This window comes from Pelodiscus sinensis, chromosome 3 (genome assembly GCF_049634645.1).
Source record: "Pelodiscus sinensis isolate JC-2024 chromosome 3, ASM4963464v1, whole genome shotgun sequence".
Lineage (NCBI taxonomy): Eukaryota > Metazoa > Chordata > Testudines > Trionychidae > Pelodiscus > Pelodiscus sinensis.
Window position 1 is genome coordinate 7,846,667 of NC_134713.1, and position 24,578 is coordinate 7,871,244.

General features: G+C 47.7%; 1 long non-coding RNA gene across 3 annotated transcripts in view; it reads right to left on the reverse strand.

Moving 5' to 3' along the window:
• The window catches only part of LOC142827737 (uncharacterized), a 39,374-nt gene extending 23,385 nt beyond the window's left edge, over nucleotides 1-15,989 (reverse strand). The window contains exons 1-4 of one of the 3 annotated variants that reach the window (XR_012902454.1): nucleotides 15,607-15,984; nucleotides 14,695-14,931; nucleotides 13,334-14,591; nucleotides 7,101-9,516 (exon numbers count right to left, since the gene is read on the reverse strand). This is a non-coding gene — a long non-coding RNA (uncharacterized LOC142827737). Of the gene's footprint in view, nucleotides 1-7,099; nucleotides 9,517-13,333; nucleotides 14,932-15,606 lie in introns of those variants that run through there. The other 2 variants (XR_012902453.1, XR_012902452.1) reach the window with 2 other exon arrangements.
• Between the last annotated feature and the right edge of the window lie 8,589 nt (nucleotides 15,990-24,578).

The window sequence follows — 24,578 nt, forward strand, 5'->3', positions numbered from 1 at the left end:
GCAAGTATTGCGGTTAGTCTGACTGGTCTACTATTCTCTGGGTCCTCTCAGGTCGCCATTAGAGCAACAAGTACTATGATGATCCTTCCCCAGTTCTCTGCAACCATTCATTTATGCTCCGTGAATTCTTGCATGTATACATGCATCTCTATTAAAACTATGTGGCCAGAACATGTCATAGGGACAACGAGTACCCTGCTCAGGAGCTAACCAGGAATATCTGGATTCACTTTTCAATTATGGGAAAATTCCTGTCATGCTCTTTGATCTCTAATTCATTATCATACTATTCTTTTTCTTATAAAGATATAAACAGAGGGCCCGAGGGAATGGTGGCAGCAGAGATTGTCAAAGGAGCATCTCTGGGAATCTGGGAGACAACACTTTGGTTCTAAAAACTTTGGAGAAAATTCACAAGGGAGCTTTGTATCCTCTATTAAGCCTTCTTGTTCTTTCAATAAACGCAACTGGTTGTGATGTGAATATTGTCATTAGCACACATGGGGCGGGGCTGTTTTCGTATTTCCTTTCCATGAAAATCCCTTTCTTCTTGCTCCTGTGTATTTTGAATCAGAGCAATGGGGAGGAAGGCCATGCTCTGAAAAGTTTCCAATGTGAAAGGGCCTGTGTTCCATCTCCCAAGACTTTGACATGGTTATTACTTGGCTGTCCCAGGAATGTCTGAGAGGAGATTGGTGTGTCTGTCTCATCTCCACCACGATCCACCTCCTGCTGGAACTCCTGCCTCTGCATGAGCCAGGCTTCCACAGCCATGGCCACCCAATGCACCCTATGTCCACAACAGAACCCTGACCCCCTCTCACAGCTTAGCCCCCACCCACTGGCTCATCTGTATCTTACTTCTCCCTTGTCTGGATTTCAGATTTTTGTATTTACATTACCTTCAGTTCTCCCCACTAGCCCACCCCAAAGCCCAGCTCACATGGAAACACAGGGGAAGGGGTGAAGACAGCCTAGGAGAAAAAGGGCCCAGCCGGTACAATAAGACACAGCAGGCCATTGAGGGGTATGTCTACACTACCACCCTAGTTCGAACTAGGGTGGTTAATGTAGTCATACGAACTTGCAAATGAAGCCCGGGATTTGAATTTCCCGGGCTTCATTTGCATGTTGCCGGGTGCCACCATTTTTAAATGTCCGCTAGTGCGGACTCCGTGCCCGCAGCTACAGGCGGCATGAACTAGAAGACTGTAGTCTAGATGTACCCTCCATGTGCTTGAGGAATGAGGCCTAGCAGTCTTGGACTCTGCCTTGGAGTGTGCAACCAAAGGGGGAGCCAGGCTGCTGTCAAGGACATTGACCCAGTGCAGGGGCTCTTGGATGCAGCTACTAGATGCCTGTTAGAACTGGGAGTTAGCAGGCTGCTTCCTATAGGCACAGCATGAGGCAGTAAGTTTTGGGGCCTTGTTGGGAAAGTGCTGCCTGGGACAGAGCTGCTGTCTAGCCTGGACCAAATCTTCACTACAGCTGCAACATCAGCGCGCCAGCGCAAGCAAGTGTCTGGGACTGTGAGTCCAGGGGTGTGCACACTCTGGGGTGGGGTCACTGTTGTCTAGCTATATAAGCTTCAGTTAGGGTATGTCTACACTACAAAGTTAATTCGAACTAACAGATGTTAGTTCGAATTAACTTTGATAGGCGCTACACTAGTGCTCCGCTAGTTCGAACTTAATTCGAACTAGCGGAGCGCTTAGTTCGAACTAGGTAATCCTCATTCCACGAGGTCTAAGCCTAGTTCGAACTAACTAGTTCGAATTAAGGGCTGTGTAGCCCCTTAATTCGAACTAGTGGGAGGCTAGCCCGCTCCAGCTTTCCCTGGTGGCCACTCTGGGCACCACCAGGGAAACTCGTATGTCCCCCTCCCGGCCCCGGAGCCCTTAAAGGGGCATGGGCTGGCTACAGTGCCCGTGCCAGGTGCAAGCCTGCCAGCACCCAGCCAGCAGACCCTGCACCTGGCACGGCTCGAGCCAGCCACCCGATGCCCCCTAGCCCTCCGCCTCTTCCCGGGACCAGGCTGGCGGCTCTCGGGAGCCTGGCCAGGACCGCAAGAGGCAGGCACCCGCCTAGTCTCGTGCAGACATCGTGGACCTCGTCCATGAACTCCACGCTAGGCACAGGAAAGTGGCCATCTAGGGCAGAGAGCTGCCAGCCTGGCCACCCAGGAACAGGTTTGCATGAAAATCAGGGTGGTCCACTGAGACCCCCGACCCTGAGCCCTGAACATAGAATGGCCATACTGGGTCAGACCTAAGGTCCATCTAGTCCAGTAGCCTGTCTGCTGACAGCAGCCAACCCTAGGTACCCTGGAGGGGATGGACCAAAGACAGTGACCAAGCCATTTGTCTCGTGCCATCGCTCTCCAGCCTTCCACAAACTTTGGGCAGGGACACCATTTCTACCCTCTGTCTAATACCACTCCATGAACCCAACCTCCAAGACTTGATCTAACTTCTCTTTAAACTCTGTTCTAGTTCTAGCCTTCACAGCCTCCTGCAGCAAGGAGTTCCACAGGTTGACTCTTTGCTTTGTGAAGAAGAACTTTCTGTTACTAGTTTGAAGCCTGCTTTGTCAACATGGTAGTGTAGACGCAAAGGACAGTTTACATGCAATAACGCCTTCTGTCGACAGAAACTCTCTTGACAGAAGGTGTTATGCCTCATAAAATGAGGTTTACTAGCGTCGACAAAACTGCTGAAACGTCGACAGAACTCAGTGGTAGTGTGGACGCAGGTATAGTTTTGTCGACAAAAGGCCACTTTTGTCGACAAAACCCTGTAGTCTAGACACACCGTCAACACATAGACCACATCTATACTTACCACGCTGGCAAGGGCGGCCCTAGACTAGCTGACAGCAACTGGCGCCCTAGACTCTGTAGTCTAGACACACCCGGAGAGAGCAGTCCTCTCTCACACTAGAGTCCTTCCTTCCTGTTTTTTTCCAAGGGCTCATGGGAATTGTAGTCTGGATTGTAGCACACAGGGTCTTTCCAGAATAAAACAGAGGCCCCTTTAGTAAGGGGACTACATAAGTTATTATTAGTGTAGATGGAGTGACCTCCAGGGCACCTGTGTTATTTCCTGGAGGCCTCTTCTTTCGAAAGAACCCCCTGTTCTGCGTCCACACATGCCTTTTCCGGAAAAGGGCTTCTTCCTCATAGAAAGAGGTTTACCATTGTTGGAAAAAACCCTCTGTTCTGTCGACTAGATGTCAAAAGAACTCAATGGCAGTGTGGTTGCAAGTATTGTTTTTTCCGTAAAAATGGCTGTTTTCCCAGAAAAACGCTGCAGTATAGATGCACCCCTAGAGACTTCCAGAAAGGTTGGACTCTTCTAGATGTTGTGGAAGAAAACATTGTCCTCACTCTGCGTTTGTAAGTAACAAGTAGCCAGAGGCAGTTTTATTACGAGCTGCAGCAAGGGAAAAACTGGTTTGGACAGGGGGGAGCCCCCCCCCCCCTTCCAAGGCAGATCTTCGAATACAAGCAATTATGAAGCAGTTTATATACTGTCTATAAATACAATTACAATAACAATCAGTCTCCTTCCCATTACAAACACCAATGGCTAACAGTTTTTAGTTCCACCCAGAAGCTCCTTATCTCAAAGTCCCTGCCAGAGTCAGCATTTTATCCTTATCTCCGTATGGAGGCGAGAAGCAAAGGCAGTGTATGAGTAACTGTATGAACTGGAAGCATGTAGGTAACTGTATGAGTCTCTACAGAAAATCCACTGACTCATACAGTTACCTACATGCTTCCAGTTCCCATCCAGCACACACCATACGATCCATCATCTATAGCCAAGCCCTTCGATACAACCGCATCTGGTCTAATCCCACTGACAGAGACCAGAAACTTCAGGATCTCTACCAAGCATTTATAAATCTCAACTACCCATCCGGAGAAATAAAAAAGCAAATTGAAAGAGCCAGACGAATACAGGCAGTCCCCGGGTTACGTACAAGATAGGGACTATAGGTTTGTTCTTAAGCTGAATTTGTACATAACTCGGTACTGGCTCCAGATTCAGCCGTTGCTGCTGAAACTGACCAGGGGCTGACTACAGGAAGCCCGAGGCAGAGTTGCTCTGCCCCCAGCTTCCTGGAATCAGCCACTGATCAGTTTCAACAGCGGCTGAATCTGGAGTCTGGGACAGAACAACTGGGGTGCTGCCAAGTAGGTCCCCCCAGGACCAACCCGGCAGCACCCCAGCTGCTCTACCCCAGGCGTCCACAACAAAAGCCTGGTCTGCTGGGGGGGGGGGGTCGCACTAGCTGTGCCCCCCGCCAGCAGAGCAGGGAGACCCGGAGCAAAGCCGCACAGGTGGTGGGGTCCCCCGCCTCTGCGGCTTTGCTCCTGTCTCCCTGATGTGTCCCCCCCCCCAGCACAGCAGGGAGACAGGAGCAAAACCGCAGAGGCAGGGGACCCCACCGCCTGTGCGGCTTTGCTCCAGGGCAAAGGAGCAAAGCCGCACGGGCAGCGGGGTCCGCCGCCTGTGCAACTTTGCTCGGGTCTCCCTGCTGTGCTGGGGGGGGGGACACATCAGGGAGACAGGAGTCCCCCCCCAGCACACCAGGGGGACCCGGAGCAGCTTTTCTCGCCCCGGAGAATGCGGTGGCGGGACCACTTCGCTCTGGGCGGTCCCGCCGCCCGCGAGCTCCGGGGCGAGAAAAGCCCCGTTCGTAAGTGCGGATCCGACATAAGTCGGATCTGCGTAAGTCGAGGACTGCCTGTACCTAGAAACCAACTACTTCAAGACAGACCCAAGAAAACCAACAATAGAACACCACTTGTCATCACCTACAGCCCCCAACTTAAACCTGTCCAACACATTATCAATAAACTACAGCCTATACTGGAACAGGATACTAAACTCCAAGAGGCTCTGGGAGACAGACCCATAGTCTCCTATAGACAACCACCTAACCTCAAGATGATTCTTACCAACCACCACAGGACATACCACACTAATACCAACCCTGGCACCTTCCCTTGCAACAAACCCCGTTGCCAGCTTTGTCCACATATTCACTCTGATGATACCATTATTGGACCTAACCAAGTGAGTTATAAGATCAAGAACACATATTCCTGCGCATCCAGAAATATAATTTATGCTATCATGTGCCCAAAGTGTCCGTCTGCTATGTACATTGGACAAACGTCTCAGACGCTTCGCCAAAGAATCAATGCACACAAAACAGATAGTAGACAGGACCACAAAGAAAAACCAGTTTCTTGCCATTTCAACCAGAAAGGACACTGTCTCAACGACTTAGCTACCTGCATCCTACTTCAAAAGCATTTTAAATCTGCACTTGAAAGGGAATCCTCTGAACTGTCATTCATGCTAAAATTCGACACTCTATGTGTCGGTCTCAACAAAGGCGCCAACTATCTTACCCATTACAAAGATAGCTTCCCCAATTATCACCTCTAATGCCATTAGCTCACAGACACTCCCCCCCCATCTCCCTTCTGTTCTGAAATGTGATTTGTCCATTTCATATGTGTTCAATTTTTTTTTAATTTTATCCTTTGGTATATATGGTTGTGACTATTTTCTTCCACTATTTGATCTGAGGAAGTGGGTCTGGCCCATGAAAGCTCATCATCTAATAAACCATCTTGTTAGTCTTTAAAGTGCTACACAGTTCTGTATTTTGTTTCAGTAAGAGAAGGCATTGAAACAAGGATAGCCAACACATGCTGATTACCCAACTAAACATCCATATTATGTTGCCTGTTGGTGTATGGGGTTAAAAGACAGTAAAGAGAAGGACAAAATGGCTGGTATGTGTTTAATTGTTGATTATGAACAGCTGGTTAGAAAGTGTGATATGCTAAAAGGAAGGGTTGGAGAATTAGAAGCAGAGGTAGAAAAACTGCAAACAGAAGCAAAAAACGATAAAGAAACAGCCTGGCAGGAAAAGAGATCTTGTCCCTCAGCACCTTTGGACCCTACATGTGGTATGTGGGGATATCAGTCTGGTTTTATGGCTCCAGTGAGAGTGCACACTGTCCCTAATCCTAATCAAGGGGAAGGGGACCCCGCTACTGTGAGTTTCCTAGAGCACACTCCTATGAGTCCATCTGACTTGCGGAGCATGTTAAAAGAATTTCCATATTTGCAGCTTTAATAACCCAAACCTACCCTTCTGGGAAAAGGTGCAGGAGTGGATGGTCGTGGGATGCCTGCATGCTTTTGATGTTTTCACCATGGTAAAAGCAAAATGTCCTGTGCACCCTGACAGTCAATTTTGGTTTGCATTTACTGTCAAAGGGAAGCAATATACTTTTACTCGCCTAAGCCAGGGTTTTCATAACTCAGGGTATGTCTACACTACCCTCCTAGGCTATGTCTAGACTGCAGGCTTCTTTCGAAAGAGGCTCTTTCGAAAGCATCTTTCAAAAGAGCCTCTTTTGAAAGATCGCGTCTAGACTGCAGGCAGATCTTTCGAAAGAGAAATCCGCTTTTTCGAAAGAGAGCACCCAGCGAGTCTGGATGTTCTCTTTCGAAGACGACCTCTTTACATTGAAGAACGCCTTCTTTCGAAAGAGGAACTTTCGAAAGAAGGCGTTCTTCCTCGTAAATTGAGGTTTACCGCCATCGAAAGAAAAGCCGCGTTCTTTCGAAATAATTTCGAAAGAACGCGGCTTGAGTCTGGACGCAGGTGAAGTTTTTTCGGGAAAAGGCTACTTTTCCCGAAAAAAACCCTGAGTCTGGACACGGCCCTAGTTAGAACTAGGAGGGTAATGTAGGCATACCGCACTTGCAAATGAAGCCTGGGATTTGAATTTCCCGGGCTTCATTTGTATAAGCGGGGCGCTGCCATTTTTAAAACCCCGCTGGTTCGAACCCCGTGCAGCGCGGCTGCACGGGGCACGAACTAGGTAGTTCGAACTAGGTTTCCTCATTCCATGAGGAGTAACGGTAGTTTGAACTAGGAAACCTAGTTCAAACTACCTAGTTCGTGCCCCGTGTAGCCGCGCTGCACGGGGTTCGAATCAGCGGGGTTTTAAAAATGGCGGCGCCCCGCTTATGCAAAGGAAGCCCGGGAAATTCAAATCCCGGGCTTCATTTGCAAGTGCGGTATGCCTACATTACCCCGCTAGTTCAAACTAGCGGGGTAGTGTAGACATACCCTCACCTACTTTGTTTCATAGAGCATTAGCTGATGTGCTGGCAAAGCTGCCAGACATGGCTTCTTGTGTTGTACAGTATGTTGATGATCTTCTTATCTCCTCACCAGATCGCCAAACGCACATGAAAGACTTAGAAGTGATCCTGCAGCACTTGGCAGACAGTGGGGTAAAATGTAATGCTAGAAAGGCTCAGATTGCAAAGGAGGAAGTATCCTATCTTGGGTACCTAATATCCAAAGGGTACAGGTGTTTAACTGTTGACCACACTGAGGCTATTAATGCATGCCCATGACCAACTACGGTCAGGGGAGTTAGGAAAGTGTTGGGGCTATTCAATTTCTACCGAACTCAAATTCCCAATTATTCAAGGATTGTCCAGCCTCTTAATAATCTCCTGAAGGGTGCTAGTGGACCACATGAGGCACTTGAATGGACACTTGACTGTGAACAGGCATTTACCACATTGAAACAAAGGCTAAGTACTGCCCCAGGGTTGGGACTTCCTAATCCATTAATGTCTTTTACATTGTACACGCATGTCAGTGAGGGACATATGGCAGCAGTGTTAACACAAAAATATGGGGACAAACAGCGCCAAGTAGCATACTACTCTTCTAAACTGGATGCTGTCGCTTAAGCAATGCCACCATGCCTTCAGGCAGTGGAAGAAGCTTCTATGGCTCTAAATCAGGCCACACCACTTATTGGTGCACAGGATGTAAATATTGTTGTACCTCACGCTGTCCTTGCTATTTTACCAGGGAAGAAATCTTCAGCAGTCCATGTGGCAAGATGGACTCGATGGGAAACGAGCTTGCTAATGCCTTTGGTACATCTGCAAAGAGCATCATTTTTAAACCCTGCCACCCTCATGCTTACCCCAGATGAGGGACACCCAAATCATTGTTGCCTTGAGGAAGAGACCATGGACCTTCCATTGGTAAAAGAAACTGAAATACCTGGTGCCCCTTGCCTATACGTGGATAGCAAGCCACTCACAGGATGGGCCCTTTGTACTCAAGATGGACAGCTGGTGGCACACGGCAGTTTGCCTGGGGCATCTGAACAAGTGGCAGAACTGCAGGCATTAGTTGCAGCATGTGAAGCTGCGAAAGGTCATGCTGTAAACATATTTACTGATTCTAGATATGCGTTTGGGGTTGTACATGATTATATTATCTTGTGGGTAAATCGTGGATTCCTGACGAATACAGGATCCCCAATACAAAATGGGGGAATAGTGGAGAAACTTCATGCAGCCATGCAGAAACCTACCAAATTAGGTTTTTACCAGTGATAAAAGTGAGGGCCCACACAAAAGGGACAGACCCTCATAGTAAGGAGAACCGAAGGGCAGACGAACTAGCTAAACGAGCAACAGTGGAAGGTAAAGAGATTCACATGTGATTCACATATCACATGTTGGGACATAATGGAGCACGGAGGGTGATCCACCGGATGTCGGACGCCTGTTGGCATCCTAAGCTTAATGCAAATGTGCATGATTATGTGAGGAGGTGTGTAACATGTGCTCAATGTAATTCTGCTCCCACAGTGAAAGTGAGAATGCGACATCAGCCAAGACCAACACAGCCCTTCACACAGTTACAAATAGATTTCATTGGACCCCTGCCAAGGTGCAGAGGGAAAGAATATGTTCTGGTGATCGTGGATCACTTTACTAAGTGGGTAGAAGCTTTCTCAGTGGCCAAGGCCACTGCGTCTGATGTAGCTAAAATATTGATGACCGAAATAATTCCCCGATGGGGATTTCCATGCTTCATTGATAGTGACCAAGGTACCCACTTTACAGGGAAGGTGATGAAAACGGTATGCGTGGCACTGGGGATCAAACAGAAATTCCACTGTCCCTACCATCCCAGAGTTCGGGATTAGTAGAAAGAGCTAACCGAACCATTAAAAACAAACTAACCAAACAGATGTTTTCTGCTACAGGGAAAGACTGGGTCACCAATTTACCAGTGGTTCTCATGTCTACGAGATCCAGTCCTACTAATCCACATTCCTTATCTCCTTTTGAAATGCTGACAGGGTGGGCAATGAGAATGCCAGGAAATCTGTGCATTGGAGCGGGGGAGTTGTATGTCATGGGTGACAAGCTTGCTGAATATTGCAAATTGTTATCTCAGTGTCTCTCACAGGACCCCCGAACTGGACCAGACCCAAAGGCCAGCGAAGAGGACACATGTGAGGTGCAGCCCAGTGATAAGGTACTGGTGAAAGCCTATAGAAAACAAACCTTTGAACCAGCCTGGACTGGACCTCACATGATTCTCCTGGTAACTCCTTCAGTGGCCTGGGTCACTGGAATTCCAGTTTGGGTGCACCTGTCACGAGTAAAAGTATACAAGGGTGACACTCAACATAGGGCACAATAATCTCTGTTTACCCTATGGACTCCTTGAGGGCCATTCTCAATATTGTTAAGTGTTTTCATTTGATATTCCCCGTTTAAAATCAATGTAGGAATTATTTGTGATCTACTAATTGTTTTGAGTGGTTTCTGAGACTTGAAAGTTCTTTTAGAGGTCTCATCTTAATAATGCTGCCATGGCTTTCAGGGTTTTATTGATGTACTCACCTGGGATGGAGCCACTGGATCAGTTGTAAATGCCACTACTCAAGCTATCAAATCTCATAATAGGGACTGGGGTGAAAATTTGTTAGTATCAGGGATGACAGTTTATTGTGGTGAGAATAGGGCTCATGTCTAATCAAGTTAGATATCACCTTAACTCAGCAACATAGTTGGTTAGGTCCTCACTGTTGTACTCAGCCATCTATTAAAAACTACTAAAACGTATGAGCAAGCATTGGTCTGGAATGGTGTTATCATACTGGCATGGTGTTCAACATGAAAGTTGCAGCCCTGATAGGAGACTTGCTCATGTCACAGGTGCCCTGTTGGGTGAGAGCCGCAGTTCTCAAAGACTGAATGTCTTCACCTTGGACGATGGCAGGGGAGTGGTCTCTATTGATAACAGGCATTTTGGAATGATCATTCCATCTCTGGAGAGGTCTTAATTCCTGTGGGTTGGTCTCCTGGATTGGAGGCTCAGCCCTTCCACCCACTCCCATTCTCATGTCATAGACACCTGTGTAGCTGGAAGGTAAGCCTGGCTTGAACATCTCGTTCTTCCAGTTGTGGAAGATATTATGAAAGAAGTGGTAAGGCAATTACAGTGATTCAGTGGATAGAAGCATTTGCTATTGTGGGAACAGAGATTCCCTGGGGATGGATTTCAGTTGTGTTTTTGCAATGGATATGGGGACTTATTATTAATTTTAGTGTTGATATCATTATGTATTAAAGGTTGAATGTATTGTTTAATTCTGTTACCAAAACTGCAGTTAATTAAGTGTTAATAAGGTCAATTATAGCTCCTAATAAATACAGGCAGTCCCCGGGTTACGTACAAGATAGGGACTGTAGGTTTGTTCTTAAGTTGAATCTGTATGTAAGTCGGAACTGGCGTCAGCCGCTGCTGAAACTGATCAGTTTCAACCGCGGCTGAATCTGGATGCCAGTTCTGACTTACATACAGATTCACCTTAAGAAACCAAGGTGTCCCCAAGTCAGCTGCTGCTGAAACTGATCAGCGACAGATTCCAGGAAGCCTGGGGCAGAGCAACTCTGCCTCGGACTTCCTGTAGTCAGCCACTGGTCAGTTTCAGCAGCGGCTGACTTGGGGACGCCTGGGGCAGAGCAGCTGGGGTGCTGCTGGGTTGCTCCAGTAGCGCGGCTCCTCGGCGCTACTGGAGCAACCCAGCAGCACCCCAGCTGCTCTGCCCCAGGCGTCCTGATTCAGCCGCTGCTGAAACTGACCAGCAGCGGCTGAATCAGGACGCCTGGGGCAGAGCAGCTGGGGTGCTGCCGGGTTGGTCAGGAGCGGCGCTGTGGGACCAACCTGGCAGCCCCCAGCTGCTCTACTCCAGGGGTAGGCAAGAAAAGCCTGGTCTGCTGGGGGAGGGCACTAGCTGCACCCCCCGCCCCGGCAGACCAGGGGGACAGGAGCAAAACCTTGGAGCATGCCCGCAGTGGGACAGCCCAAGCATGCCTGGGCTGTCCCGCTGGGGGCGTGCTCCAAGGCTTTGCTCCCCGTCTCCCTGCAGACCAGGGAGACGGATAGCAAAGCCTTGGAGCACGCCCGCAGCGGGACAGCCCGGGTGCGCTTGGGCTGTCCCCCTGCGGGCGTGCTCCAAGGCTTTGCTCCCCATCTCCCTGGTCGGCAGGGAGACGGGGAGCAAAGCTGCTGAGCACGCCCGCAGCGGGACAGCCCAGGCGCACTTGGGCTGTCCCCCTGCGGGCGTGCTCAGCGGCTTTGCTCCTGTCCCCCTGGTCTGCTGGGGGGGGTCCAGCAAGGCCGCTGGACCCCCCCAGCAGACCAGGGACACCAGAGCAAAGCCGCCTGGGAGACAGGGAGACCGGGAGAAGCTTTTCTCACCCCGGAGGACACGGGTGGCAAACCACCGCCCGTGAGCTCCGGGGCGAGAAAAGTCCCGTTCGTAAGTGCGGAACCGACATAAGTCGGATCCGCGTAAGTCGGGGACTGCCTGTACAAGGAAGTGGTGTTAGTGGGGTCTAAGAATTGTTCTTAGCCCCAAAACCAAATGGGGGAGCTGAAGGGTATGCATGTGTTCATTTTAAACAAAATGTGGTTTGGAAAGCAGATATGCATAAAGAAGCATGCTGTGGCTCACCACCCTAGAAACAGTCTAGAAAAGGCCAAGGGGAGGGGGGTGAACTCAACATGTGGAGTGGGGAAGTACAAGCATGTGACAAACAAAGCCATATATGGAAAGGTTGAATCTGATTGGTTTAGAAGTTTGTGTTATGTAACCTGTTATGTAACTGCCATGTGCTATAAAACAGCAAGGGGAGGGGCTCCTTGCTCGAGGGGCTCTGGCTGATTTTAGTACCAGGAGCTCTCCCTTTGTGCACATTGAATAAAGTCTTTTGAATTGAATTGAATTGAATTGAATTGAATTGAATTGAATTGAATTATCGAAGACCCTTGATTCTGCCCAACACCTGACTCTCTAGGAACCACAAAATCCCAACACCCATTACTGCCGAAGTGTGATAGAGCCGCATTCCGTCCATGGTCAGGATCATTCGGCAAGGGGCTGTTATGCACACAGACAGATATGTAGAGGGGCAGGATGGAGTGATCTGTCTGGGTAGTCAAACAGCAGTAGGTACCGTTCATTTGGACCAGCTCGATGTTCATTTGTTTCTCTGAGACAACCACATCAAACCTAGGCAGATTCGTCAGGATGTTAAATGGGCAGATACATAAAATTTCCTTATCAAAGTGGGTGCAACAATCCCTGGGTATAGGCAGGCTCCACACCTTCAGAATAGGCAATGCTCTCTACTCTATCTATATGCTCCTGCTTTGGTACAGGCAGGGAGGTTACCATTATGATCTGATCTGAGTGAGGAATCCCCAGAGGGGCCAAAAACAAATGGTATACTATGCCCTGTCCAGATGGGTCTTTCGGTCCTCATGGATTCTCTACTTCCCCACTCCCATAGGTAGGCACGGGGGAGATGGGGACTCACCACCATAAGGGCTGGGTGGTCAAAGCTATCATATTCTTCAATACTGGCCTTCTAATTTCTTTAATTTAGTTCCATTAAATAACAATCCAATTAGTCTCTGGTCCAAATATCTGGTTAGGTCTAGTGAAGTGGACACAGAGCTGGACAGATCCTTCAAACTGTTTAGGATCACTTGATTAGCTTGGCTGGTGTCTAGGCCTTTACGGGCACTGGATATTACTGCATCTACCAGCCTGGATTCTAGACAATTTCTGGGCTATGACATAAGTGTTGCTGACAGAGTTTCCAGGCCCAAACCAATCTGCGATGTTATCTGCTAAGCCCCGTCGTTGCCTAATCAGGCACTTGCCAATTCAATTAGCCAGTCTAGCACACAGCTGGTCTATACCAGTGTGGAACATCACCAAGGTAAGGACCAGTGACAGTTGTCCTTGTTCTGGGACAGGGGTCTGTTCAGGGTATGATGCACAATTGAGAGGCTCTATTTTGTCTTTAAGGTCCTGGTTGATGATATCCAAATGAAGCCAAGTTAGCAATGGCCATTGTTTAACAAATGACAGCCATGCCTCAGGGGTTACCTTTGTTTGGGCTTGAAGTGGTAAGCCCCAGTGGGAGTCAGTAGGTCCAACTTCAGTGGCCTGATGTTAGTGTTTAGCTTCTTTCCCACAATACTCCATACAAACTTTAACTCAGAGGACTGTGTATTCTTTGTCCTCGTAGTGTTCATGTTGTTACAATAAACAAAATAATTCTGTGTGAATGAGGGGCGGCCCAAGGCCATGTATTCCCCATTGCTATTAGTGTGTATTTGTTCTATGTATGTGACTTGAAGGAGGTTACGTTGACTAGAGTCACTGTTTCTCTTATAGGACCAAGCATGGTTCACAGATGTTTAATTGATAACCCATGCAATTCCATAATTCTTGAGGCCTTTTAAGGCATCAGGCACCAATGAGTAGCAGGGCAAGTAGCTGTTATTGCAATGGTGAGGTTACTAGTTTCCTCATTATTGTGGGCATCTTTATTTACATATGCTGATGTCCCACTTGCCCGTGTTGTTTTTTATAGATTTCTTATCTCTGGCCAAACCACTTTTATGGTTGGTGTGCAAATTTGCAGTGCAAAACCAATCCGGTGGGGAAGAGGGCTGGTACCCCACTCCCAGTCCTTCTGTTCACGTGAGGTACTCCTTGCTTCCTTCCAATTGACTAAGTTTAGAGTTGCCAACTGATTGGGCCCAATTATTAATTTTTGTTTTGTTTAAATTCATGCTTCTGCTTTCATAGAATCATAGAATAATAGGACTGGAAGGGACCTCAAGAGGTCATCGAGTCCAGCCCCCCGCCCTCAAGGCAGGACCAAGCTCCATCCACACCATCCCTGACAGATGTCTATCTAACCTGTTCTTAGATATCTCCAGAGAGGGAGATTCCACCACCTCCCATGGCAATTTATTCCAATATTTGACCACCCTGACAGTTAGGAATTTTTTCCTAATGTCCAATCTAAACCTCCCCTGCTGCACTTTAAGCCCATTACTCCTTGTCCTGTCCTCAGAAACCAAGAGGAACAAATTTTCTCCTTCCTCCTTGTGACACCCTTTTAGATATTTGAAATTTAATCTAAATTTAAATAAAAGCTTTATTCAAATTACCCTTTCATTAAAACAATATCCTACACACAACAATATTTGCAATACGTATTACAATTAAGACACATAAGACAAACTTGGACAGAACACAAACTTATTTTGTCATGACACAAAACCATGGGTTTTTTTTGTTGTTGTTGTTGTTTGTTGTTTTTCTTCAGCTGGCACCAGCGCTTTTTGATGATCTGAAAGACAAGAAAACATTTCTACCCCCGTCGGGGTGGCCCATTATAACTTAAAATACTGACTAAGATCTGCTAGGGGAACCGGTTACAGCTAGTTCCTTACCACTTCCATGGGCGAGTGAGCTGCAACTCTCCGAGAACAAGGGCGCTTCATCGGTACTCTTGACCTTCCACTCCTTTGAATTACCTCAGAGTTGCTAGCCCTCCCCAACAGTGGCATGCCTCAGTTTCCCTCTTGTACCACAGATCAGGCTTAATGTGTGAAGCTATAATGCTTTTCCTTAGCACAAGGTGTTGGTTGGCCAGTTACTGTTCCAGCAAGCAAAGAGCTTTTCTTTTCCTGAAAAGAATCATATGTACAATGTTACTGGCTTACTTATGAGGGACAGTTGGTAAACTAAATCTACACACTCCAAAGAAGGGGTCTGCTGGGTCTAGAGTGTCAGGTCTTATCAGCAGCTCATGAAATAAGGGTAGTCGTCACTCCCTCACATATCCACTTGGTCTCAAGGTTTGGCTGACCCCCTTTGCATTCAGAACTCCCTTGTGGGAGAGCCCTGGTGCGGCTGGAATCAGCTTATTTCTCAGAGACCTGGGCAGCGGCATTCACATTCCACTCATTACATTCACACTCAGCATGCTTTTCACACAGAAATTTTCCCACTTTGAGATGCATCTCTCTTTATGGACCTCGTCCATATTTGGGGCGGCAAACAACACATTTCTCCTCAGAACCACAGCAGTTCCCAGCACTGCATAAACCTAGGTGCGTTATGTCCAGATGCAATACAATTTTCTTCCCGTACCCGGGGCAGCACCACCAGAACCACAGCAATTCCCAGCACTGCATAAACTTAGGCCTACTCAGGGGTAATAAAACAACCTCCCCAGAATCACTTTGCACCTGACCTTGTTGCAGATTAAAGAAGTTCGGATGGCGTGAGCCCAGCAAGGCAGACGACCCCACAGGCAGTCCTCCTCCACACCCCAGTAGAGATTTCAAAAGATCTCTTACCTCTCATTTGGTACCCTGGGATGAAGGGGGATTGTCTGTAGCCGCTGTCGCTGTCTTCAATCGGGCGTTGCCATCTGAGTCACGGCACCAAATTGTGGAAGAAAACATTGTCCTCACTCTGCGTTTGTAAGCAACAAGTAGCCAGAGGCAGTTTTATTACGAGCTGCAGCAAGGGAAAAACTGGTTCAGACAGGGGGGAGCCCCCCTCCGAGGCAGATCTTCCAATACAAGCAATTATGAAGCAGTTTATATACTGTCTATAAATATAATAACAATAACAATTAGTCTCCTTCCTGTTACAAACACCAATGGTTAACAGTTATTTAGTTCCACCCAGATGCTCCTTATCTCAAGGTCCCTGCCAGAGTCAGCATTCTATCCTTATCTCCGTATGGAGGCGAGAGGCGAAGGCAGTGTCTAATTATAGATCTCGCGTTGCTAGGCCACAGACTTAGCCTGACTCTTGCTCTCTTGTTAACAAGACCAAGATGGCTGCACACAAATTCCCTTATTCCCTTTTCCTGCCTCCACAATGGCTACGGGAGGAGAATAAACAAGGCAAAAATTTCCCACAACTCAAAAAAACCCCAACCCTTCTCAACTGTTCTCTTCTACCCTTTTGTGAACAGACAGAATGTGTGAAAATATTGCGACTGTTCCTATAAAATCAGGAAACCTTGTCAGTCTGGTTACTCCTATTATCCCTCCCATTCCTCCTTTTTCTCCTCCTTTGCCCTGTGTCTGAATCCACAGCTCGACTTCCCCCCACCTCCTATTCCCACTTATCCCTCTCCTCATAGACTCCTGTGATGGGTTCCTGCCCTGGGCTGCACATTCCAAGATTAAACGTTTGCATTTATCAAACACCAGCTACAATGTTGGCTTTTGAACACGACTTGTATATTTTAAAGCTTTACGATTTATGAGTGTCACTCCCTCACTCTCTGAAGATTCTATCTTCAATCATTAACTCAAGTCAAATTCAACCATTACCTTTTCTAGGCAGCATTCATACTAAAAGATGGCTGACAAGCTGTTTACGTAACCCTCCACCTTCTTGCTTCCTAGTTTATGAACATGTCTCTTCTTTAAGGGGGAAACCATGCCTTGATCTGGAAACAACAGACAAACTTTTTTTGGAGTTGGTGATGATCAGTTTGCGGCTCTACACTGTTTTACATTTTTCTCTGGGAAATAAAAGAAGAGCCTCAAGGCGCAGTCACTCTGGGGGGCAGTGCCTCTGTGTCCTGCAGGAGCCAGAGCTGGGGCCGCAATGCCCTACACTGGCAATGCTCAAGGAGGCCACATTGCCAGGGGCAGTGAGGATCCTCCCTTTATGCCCCCCACTACTAGGACAAGGTGGAAGCATTTGGGTGAACTGGGACACTTAACTGCGCTGATGGCCTGCAAGTGAGCAAGCTCCATCCCCAGCTGGTCACTCCCCTTCGTGAGGCAGCTGTCCACAGTGGTCTTTGTGCAGTATTGCATCCCTCCAATAAACCCCCTCCCTTTCCATGCTCGGGAAAACCACAGAAGTGCAGGCAAATCCCATTTTCTACTCACAACCAAATCCTGACCTTCCTGAAAGTTATGAGAAGAGGAAGCTGCATGCCAAAGTTAGTGGTCCTAGCTCTTACCATTTAGGAAAAGTTCTTCAGCCAACAGACTCACAGCCAGATGCCTCTAAAACCTCAGCAAAGGAAGGCCACGGTCTGCCCATTTTCTGAGAATCCATGTTTCCACAAAGACACCTCTCCTGTGAATGGCTTTCTAACATGGAGTATGAAGAACACAGAACCACTAAAACTGTTTAGGTGTACTTTTAATAATTCATTAACTCCCCATCTTTCCCAATATTTTCAAAGGAATAAGGTTGGAGAGGGAGTATTCATTGTTTGTGTGTGTCCTACCCAGTTGTGCACATGTGTGCATAACAAGGCAGCAAAAGCAAGCTCCATGTAGACCAAATATATGGCTGAAGATTGGTAGCATCCCTCTAGCAAGCTCTCCTGAGGGATGGAGTTTAGATACTGGGCGGGAAAGTGCCACTAAGAACCTGAAACTGAATCTTCCCTCAATTTCAACCCTGTTTTATTGCAGCTTCCAGCTGAATGGGAAAAAAGGACAAGGTGGAGACTGTTAGCATTTAAAGGAAAAGAGGAAACATTTATTGTTATTGCATGAGGAGTTTTTTTCATGATTTCTCTGAAGCAATTCACCCATCCACATCTGCAGCACCCACATTCTCCTGCCTCTCCCAAAACCAGGTGGGGTCATTAGTGCAATAGGTAGGTGCCAATTAATGCAGATTCCTGGGTTCTAGTCAGCGGTAGGAAGGGACCCAGCTGGAGCATCTCCACCTGTAGGGAAAGTGTGGAGAGTTGAAAACTGTGTTAAATTTTTAAGCTAAAATGTTTAATATTCAGGATTTTGTCCTGGTCCTGCTTGCAGGCAAGGGGGCACTGAAGGGAGACATGTTGGTATCTCTCGGATATAAAGTAGAGCTTCCTTTCTCTCTCTCTGCTTTTAGATATATGTGCTATCATTCTGCATGCCAAGAAATAAAGGTATTTTATAAACTTCCTGCAAGACTCTTGCTGTCTTTATGTAAAACTTCTATGTGTGTAACACCCAAACATAACAGGAAAAGTCTCTGTCATGGGTTTTGACGCATAAAATTCAGAAAATTCCCTATATATTCATTAAATAGTGATAAAAAACTGTACAAAGCAAATACACAAATGCGCACACTTTCTAACAATCATTTCCCTGGTTGTGTTCTGCAACTACTCTCGCCCCTAGAGCCTCCTTTAAAGTCATTGGGTCGATTATCCACTAGGCAGTAGATATTTTCCAGATATGAATATTCATCTTAGAACTTCCTGAAAGCAGGGAGTTGTCAATTACAGTTCCCTGTAATTTTCTTGGAATGTTTATGGTGCCGCGCAATTAATAATACTTGCAATTAACAGATTGCAGCATCTTTTATGCATATCATTTGCATCAAAACAACATTTCAACAGACCAATCCTTATTCCAATTGTCAGCACCCTATAAATAGAGAGAACCTCCTTCTTCTGTCTGTCTCAGCATCTCTTCTCTACATTGACGCTGAGTTCCCAACGAAACTTCAGCTATGAAGATCCTTTACCTTCTTTTTGCTGTCCTCTTCCTCATGATGCAGGCTGGTGTGGAAGGTAAGCTTTGAATGAAATTTGAGGAGTCTATAGAAGCATATTTTTTAGCATCTACTAAGATTCCTTAAAAGATTTTCTTCCCAAATCTTTTTCTAAACAGCTCTAATGCTCACATGTCTGGCAGCAGATACTCAAATAAAACTATGAAAGATTCCTGGGATGAGGAAGGTGCCTGTGATGTTTCTATGAAAGTCTATTCTGATGTGGCTGAACTATGAGCTGTGAAAATGTCCCCAGCATTCAGCCTAGCGGAGTCCCCCCAAAAAAACTTCTTGGCCCTACTGTCTTCCGCATTTTTGTCAGTGACCTGGGAGAGAAAAGAAATCATCACTGATAAAGTTTGCAATTGACTGTGCACCGAATTACAGAATTTAAGTATTATGAAACATCCAACAAAATGTTGTACAGAAAGTAAATTTGGTTGATTTGGCTGATTTGACCTCTCACCCTGCACTCACAGTTCTCCTTTACACTGTTGTGTGAATGAAAATCAAGACTCTTTCATTATGCAGGACGCTGTTCTCCTGGGAGTAGCCTACGATGCAGGCTAAGAGGAGGATGGTGCTACCCCTGGGCGTGCCCCATTTTTCGACGTCGTATTGGACGCTGTTGCTGGACGCACGTTTGCTGTAGATGAGTAAGTTCCCGATCCCATGGGTGACACCGCTGTGAGAACAGAAATATTTGTTCCTCTCCTTTCTATATGTAAGCTGTTGTTTAAGTCTCTGGGAGGCTTCACACCCACAGGATGGCTGGGGACGGGTGTTGGGGAGGAAGTGGGACAAAGGAGGCTTCTGCATTGCCCTGATTCTGCACTAACTGGGAACTAGATTGGCCCTTGTGTTTATTGGAACAACCTTATTGACAGCTGCATTGCCAAAGCTCTCAAGAACCAGTCCCCAAGTTGGAAAATCCAGACTCTTTGATCAATAACAATTCTCTCCTCTGTGGTCTGATAACACACAACATTATCTCCAGTGCCCCCTTAGGACAGAGCTTACAAGGAGGGAAGCAAAGAGGCAATTATCTCAGACAAGTGTTATTCAGACATTCATGAAACTCTTCCTGGGTCCCTTTCAAAGCCACTGTTTCTCATGCAAGCAGCATAAAATGGGCAGTGGCTGCTGCCAGATTGATTTGTGTCTATGTACTTATTTCATTTTACAATCAAGAAAACAATAGGGATGAATAAAAGTAAAGTCTCCAGAAGCAGCTTGGGGAATATGCAACCCCTCCCGGCCTGGGCTCATCTGCAAGGCTTAGAAACATGCTCTTCTTATATTATCCAGCCTATTCATGAACATATGAAGTCAGACAGAACACAGTACTTACCACTATAGGGCCGCACTGTATACACCCTCCCAGTCTGAATGTGAACCATTGAGGATTGCTGTTGGAGTAAGGTTTTACCTTCAGTTTTACCTCCAGCTTGTGGTAATATAATTTGACAATATTTCCCTAGTTAATTTATGAGAATGTAATGTGGAATCATTTCTAAAACCTTACTAAAATTGAGATATATTATGAATATTTCTTCCGTCAGGTCTACTATATCCACCAATATTTCTGTCAAAGACAGAAAATGGGTTAGTTTGTTACGATTTATTCCAGAGAAATCCCTGGGGGCTAATATCCTCTAGGTGCTTACAAACTGATTGATGCTTTTTTAAATACCTTCCAAATATTGAGGTTATTCTGACTGGTCTATAATTCACCAGGTCCTCTCAGGACCCCTTTACAAAGACAAGCACGAGTTTTATCCTTCCCCAGTTCTCTGTGACCATTTGTGTATCCTCCATGAATTCTTTCATGTATACCACCATTTTTATTAAAACTATGTGGCCAGAACATATCATAGGGACAATGAACCTCCTGCTCTGGGGCTAGTCGGGAATATTTGTACTCTCTTTTCAATGATCGGAAAATTCCTGCTCTGCTCTTTGATTTCTAATGCAATATCTTATTATTCTTTTTCTTTAGATATAAACAGAGGGTCCAAGTGAGTGATGGCAGCAGCATCTGGTGCTAAAAACCTTGGAGAAAATTAACAAAGGGAACTTTGTATTCTCTATTAAGACTTCATGTTCTTTCTATAAAAACAATGAATTGTGATGGTGCAAAAAACCATGCAAATGTTTTCATGAGCACACTTGGGGAGGGGCTGTTTTCATATTTCCTTCCCATTAAAATCCCTTTCTTCCTGCTCCTGTGCATTTTGATACAGGGAAAAGAGGAGGATGGTCGCGCTCTGAAATGTTTGCAATGTGGAATTTCTAAAAGGGCCAGTGCTCCGTGCGCAACACTTTGGTGTGGTTATTACTTGGCTGTCCAAGGAACTGTAAACCTCTGTGAGGAGATGGGTGTGTCTGTCTCCATCTCCACCACTTCCCACATCATTCTCACAACATATAGCCGCTCCCTTGGCACATTAGTCCTCCTGGCCCTTCCTATTCCATCCACCTACTCGAAGATCCATGTACCTGCCCATTTGCCATAAGATGCTAGGCCGGCATAGCACAACCTTACTTGCTACCATAGCCCAAGCATCACACTACGCTGGGCCCCTCGTTCCCACTATCCACCTTCTGCTGTGACTCCTGCCTGAGTCAGATTTCCAGAGTCATGACCACACAATGCACCCCTGGTCGACAGCAGAATCCTGCCCCCCTTCCACAGCTTAGCCCCCACCCGTTGGGTCATCTGTATTGTAACTCTCCCTTGTCTGGATTTCGGATTTTATATTTGCTTTATCTTCAGTTCCCCCCTTCACAGCACTCCAATAGCCCAACTCACATGCAGACACAGGGGAAGGGATCAGACAGCCTAGCCGAGGAAGGGCCCGGCAGATCCAACAACACACAGCAGGCCGTCTAAAAGACCTAGACACATGCAGAACAGTTGGTTTCTTCTGTGTGTCCACAGGAAGAGAAAATTTTCCCATCGCTTAAAACAAAAAAAAACAATCCTCCCGACTGTTCTCTTTTACCCTTTGGTGACCAGACAGAAAGAGTGAAAAATACTGTGACTGTCCCTACAAAATAAGGAAATCTAGTCAGCCTGATTACTCCTCCTATTCTCCCTCCTATCTTGCCTTCTCCTCCTCCCCTGCCCTGTGTATGAATCAACAGGTTGTCTTCCCCCCCCAATTCATCTTCCCACTTATCCCTCTTCTCATGTGTCCCTGTGATGGGTTCCGGCCCCGGCTGCACATGCCACTATTAAATGATTGCATAGATCAGAGACCAGCTAGAATGTTGGCTTCTTAACATGGCTTGTATTTTTAAAAGCTTAATGAGTGTCACTTCTCCACTCTCTGACCATCCCATCTTCAGTGATTAGCTCAGCACAAATGCAACCATAACATTTTCTATGCAGCGTTTATACTACAGGACGGCTGACAAACTGTTTTATATAATACTCCCACTTCTTGCATCCTAGTTTATTTCTGGATATGTCTCCTCTTTAAGGGGGAAACTGAGCCTTGTTCTGGAAACAACAGACAAAGGTTTGTTTGGCGTACCGTGGTGATCAGTTTGCGGTAAAAAAAGATACACTGTTTAGTATTTTTCTCCAGGAACTGAAACAAAAGACAAAATAATCACCGAGGAAGTTTGTGGACAAAATAAACAATGAAGGCCTGGTTAATGATGTAGTGGACAAGACAATGATGTAAAATTATCTGGACTACTTGATAAAGTGGACTCAAGGAAAAATATGTTTTAGTATTTAAAATAGCTTATTAGAAATGTAAACATCTAGGAACAAAGAGGGGCCTTGAGGCAGGACTTGATCCTGGAAAGCAATGAGGGTATGTCTACACTACAGCGCTAATTCGAACTAACTTAGTTCGAATTAGTTAATTCGAACTAACTTAGTTCGAATTAGTTAATTCGAACTAAGCTAATTCGAACTAGCGCATCTAGAACTAAAAACTAGTTCGAATTAGCATTTTGCTAATTCGAACTAGTGCGTCCACACTGATTGGACGCAGGGGGGCATTTAAGAGCAGCTGAAACTGGTTCTGGCAGGGCATCAGGTCAGTAGTTGCTTTGTGTGGCTGCTGTCTGAGGATATCTGAGGCTCGAGCTTAAAGGGACCCCCCCGGACAGCCGGTTCTCAGCTTTTCCTACTTGCTTGCCAACCTCGCCGAGGGACAGCAAAGCGTTGGTCTCTGTGCCCGTCTGTGTCGGTGCTTCCCTTCAAGGGGGCCGCCGCAGGTGGCAACATGGAGCCACAGCTCGCCCTGCACCTTCTGGTGCACTTTCTTGACTTGCTGCTGCAAGCCTGCCACCAATGGTTCGAGGCTGCCTGGCACCTCCTGGTGCACGTCAGCCCCCTGCCTCTCCGCCTGGCCGCCCTGGACACCAGCACCGACTGGTGGAACCGCATCGTCCTGGAGCGCTGGGAGGACCGACAGTGGACCCAGAACTTCAGGATGAGGAGGGACACCTTCCTGGAGCTCTGCGAGTGGCTCGCCCCTGCCCTGTGCAGAAGGGACACTCGCATGAGACCCGCCGTCCCCCTCCAGAAGCGGGTGGCCATCGCCCTCTGGAAGCTCTCCACGCCGGACAGCTACCGAACCGTTGGGAACCAGATCGGCGTGGGGAGATCCACCGTCGGAGTGGTGCTCATGCAGGTATGGCACTCGTCGGCCACTGAGCCGGGTGGGTGGGGGGCTGCAAGGAGGGGATGGGCCGCCCCAGGGACAAAGGGGGGGCGGGAGGAGGTGAAAGCGCCCCGCGCCGGAGGGGTCGGTCTGTCCCAGCCGTACTACACGCCGCCAGGGGGGTTGCTTCCTGGAGTGGGGCACGGGGCACTGCCAGGGCACGAATGCTCCCAGCCACCCGGGCGCCCCACTGATTGGCGCTTTGCTGTGTCTCTCTCCGCAGGTGGTCAAGGCCATCAACAGGGTGCTGCTCCGCAGGGTGGTCCACCTCGCCGACCCGGACGCCGTCATCCGGGGGTTCGGTGCCCTCGGCTTCCCCAACTGCGGGGGAGCCATCGACGGGACGCACATCCCCATCCGTGCCCCGGAACACCAGGCGTCCCGGTACGTCAACCGCAAGGGGTACTTCTCCATCCTCCTGCAGGCCGTGTGTGACCACCGGGGCCAGTTCACGGACATTAATGTGGGCTGGTCCGGCAAAGCACACGATGTCCGGGTGTACCGCAACTCCTCTGTGTGCCAGCGGCTGCAGGCCGGGACCTTCTTCCCCGACCTCCACATCAGGGTCGGGGACGTGGAAATGCCCGTGTGCCTGGTGGGGGATGCCGCCTACCCACTGCAGCCGTGGCTGATGAAGCCCTACACGGGGCACCTCAATCCCTCCCGCCAGGCCTTCAATGCCAGGCTGACCAGGGCCCGCATCGCGGTGAAGGGGGCCTTCGGGTGACTGAAAGCCCACTTTCGATGCCTCCTCACCCGTCTGGACCTGGCCAAGCACAACATCCCTCCCGTGGTGGCAGCATGTTGTGTGCTCCATAATTTGTGTGAGTGAAAGGGGGAGGCTTTCCTGCCAGCCTGGATGGCTGAGGCTGACCGCATGGCTGGACACTACGGTCAGCCCTGCACCGCCGCCATCCGGGAAGCCCAGCGGGGGGCCGTCCGGATCCGGGAAGCCCTGCGGGAGAACTTCCAGGTGGAGGAGGAGGACTGACCTCTCCCTTGCCTGGGGCCTTCTTCCACCCTACCCCCCTTCCCCTTTCCCCTCCCTACCTACTGTAAAATAGACACCTGTTTTTCAAACAAAAACGTATGTTTATTTCACATAACTG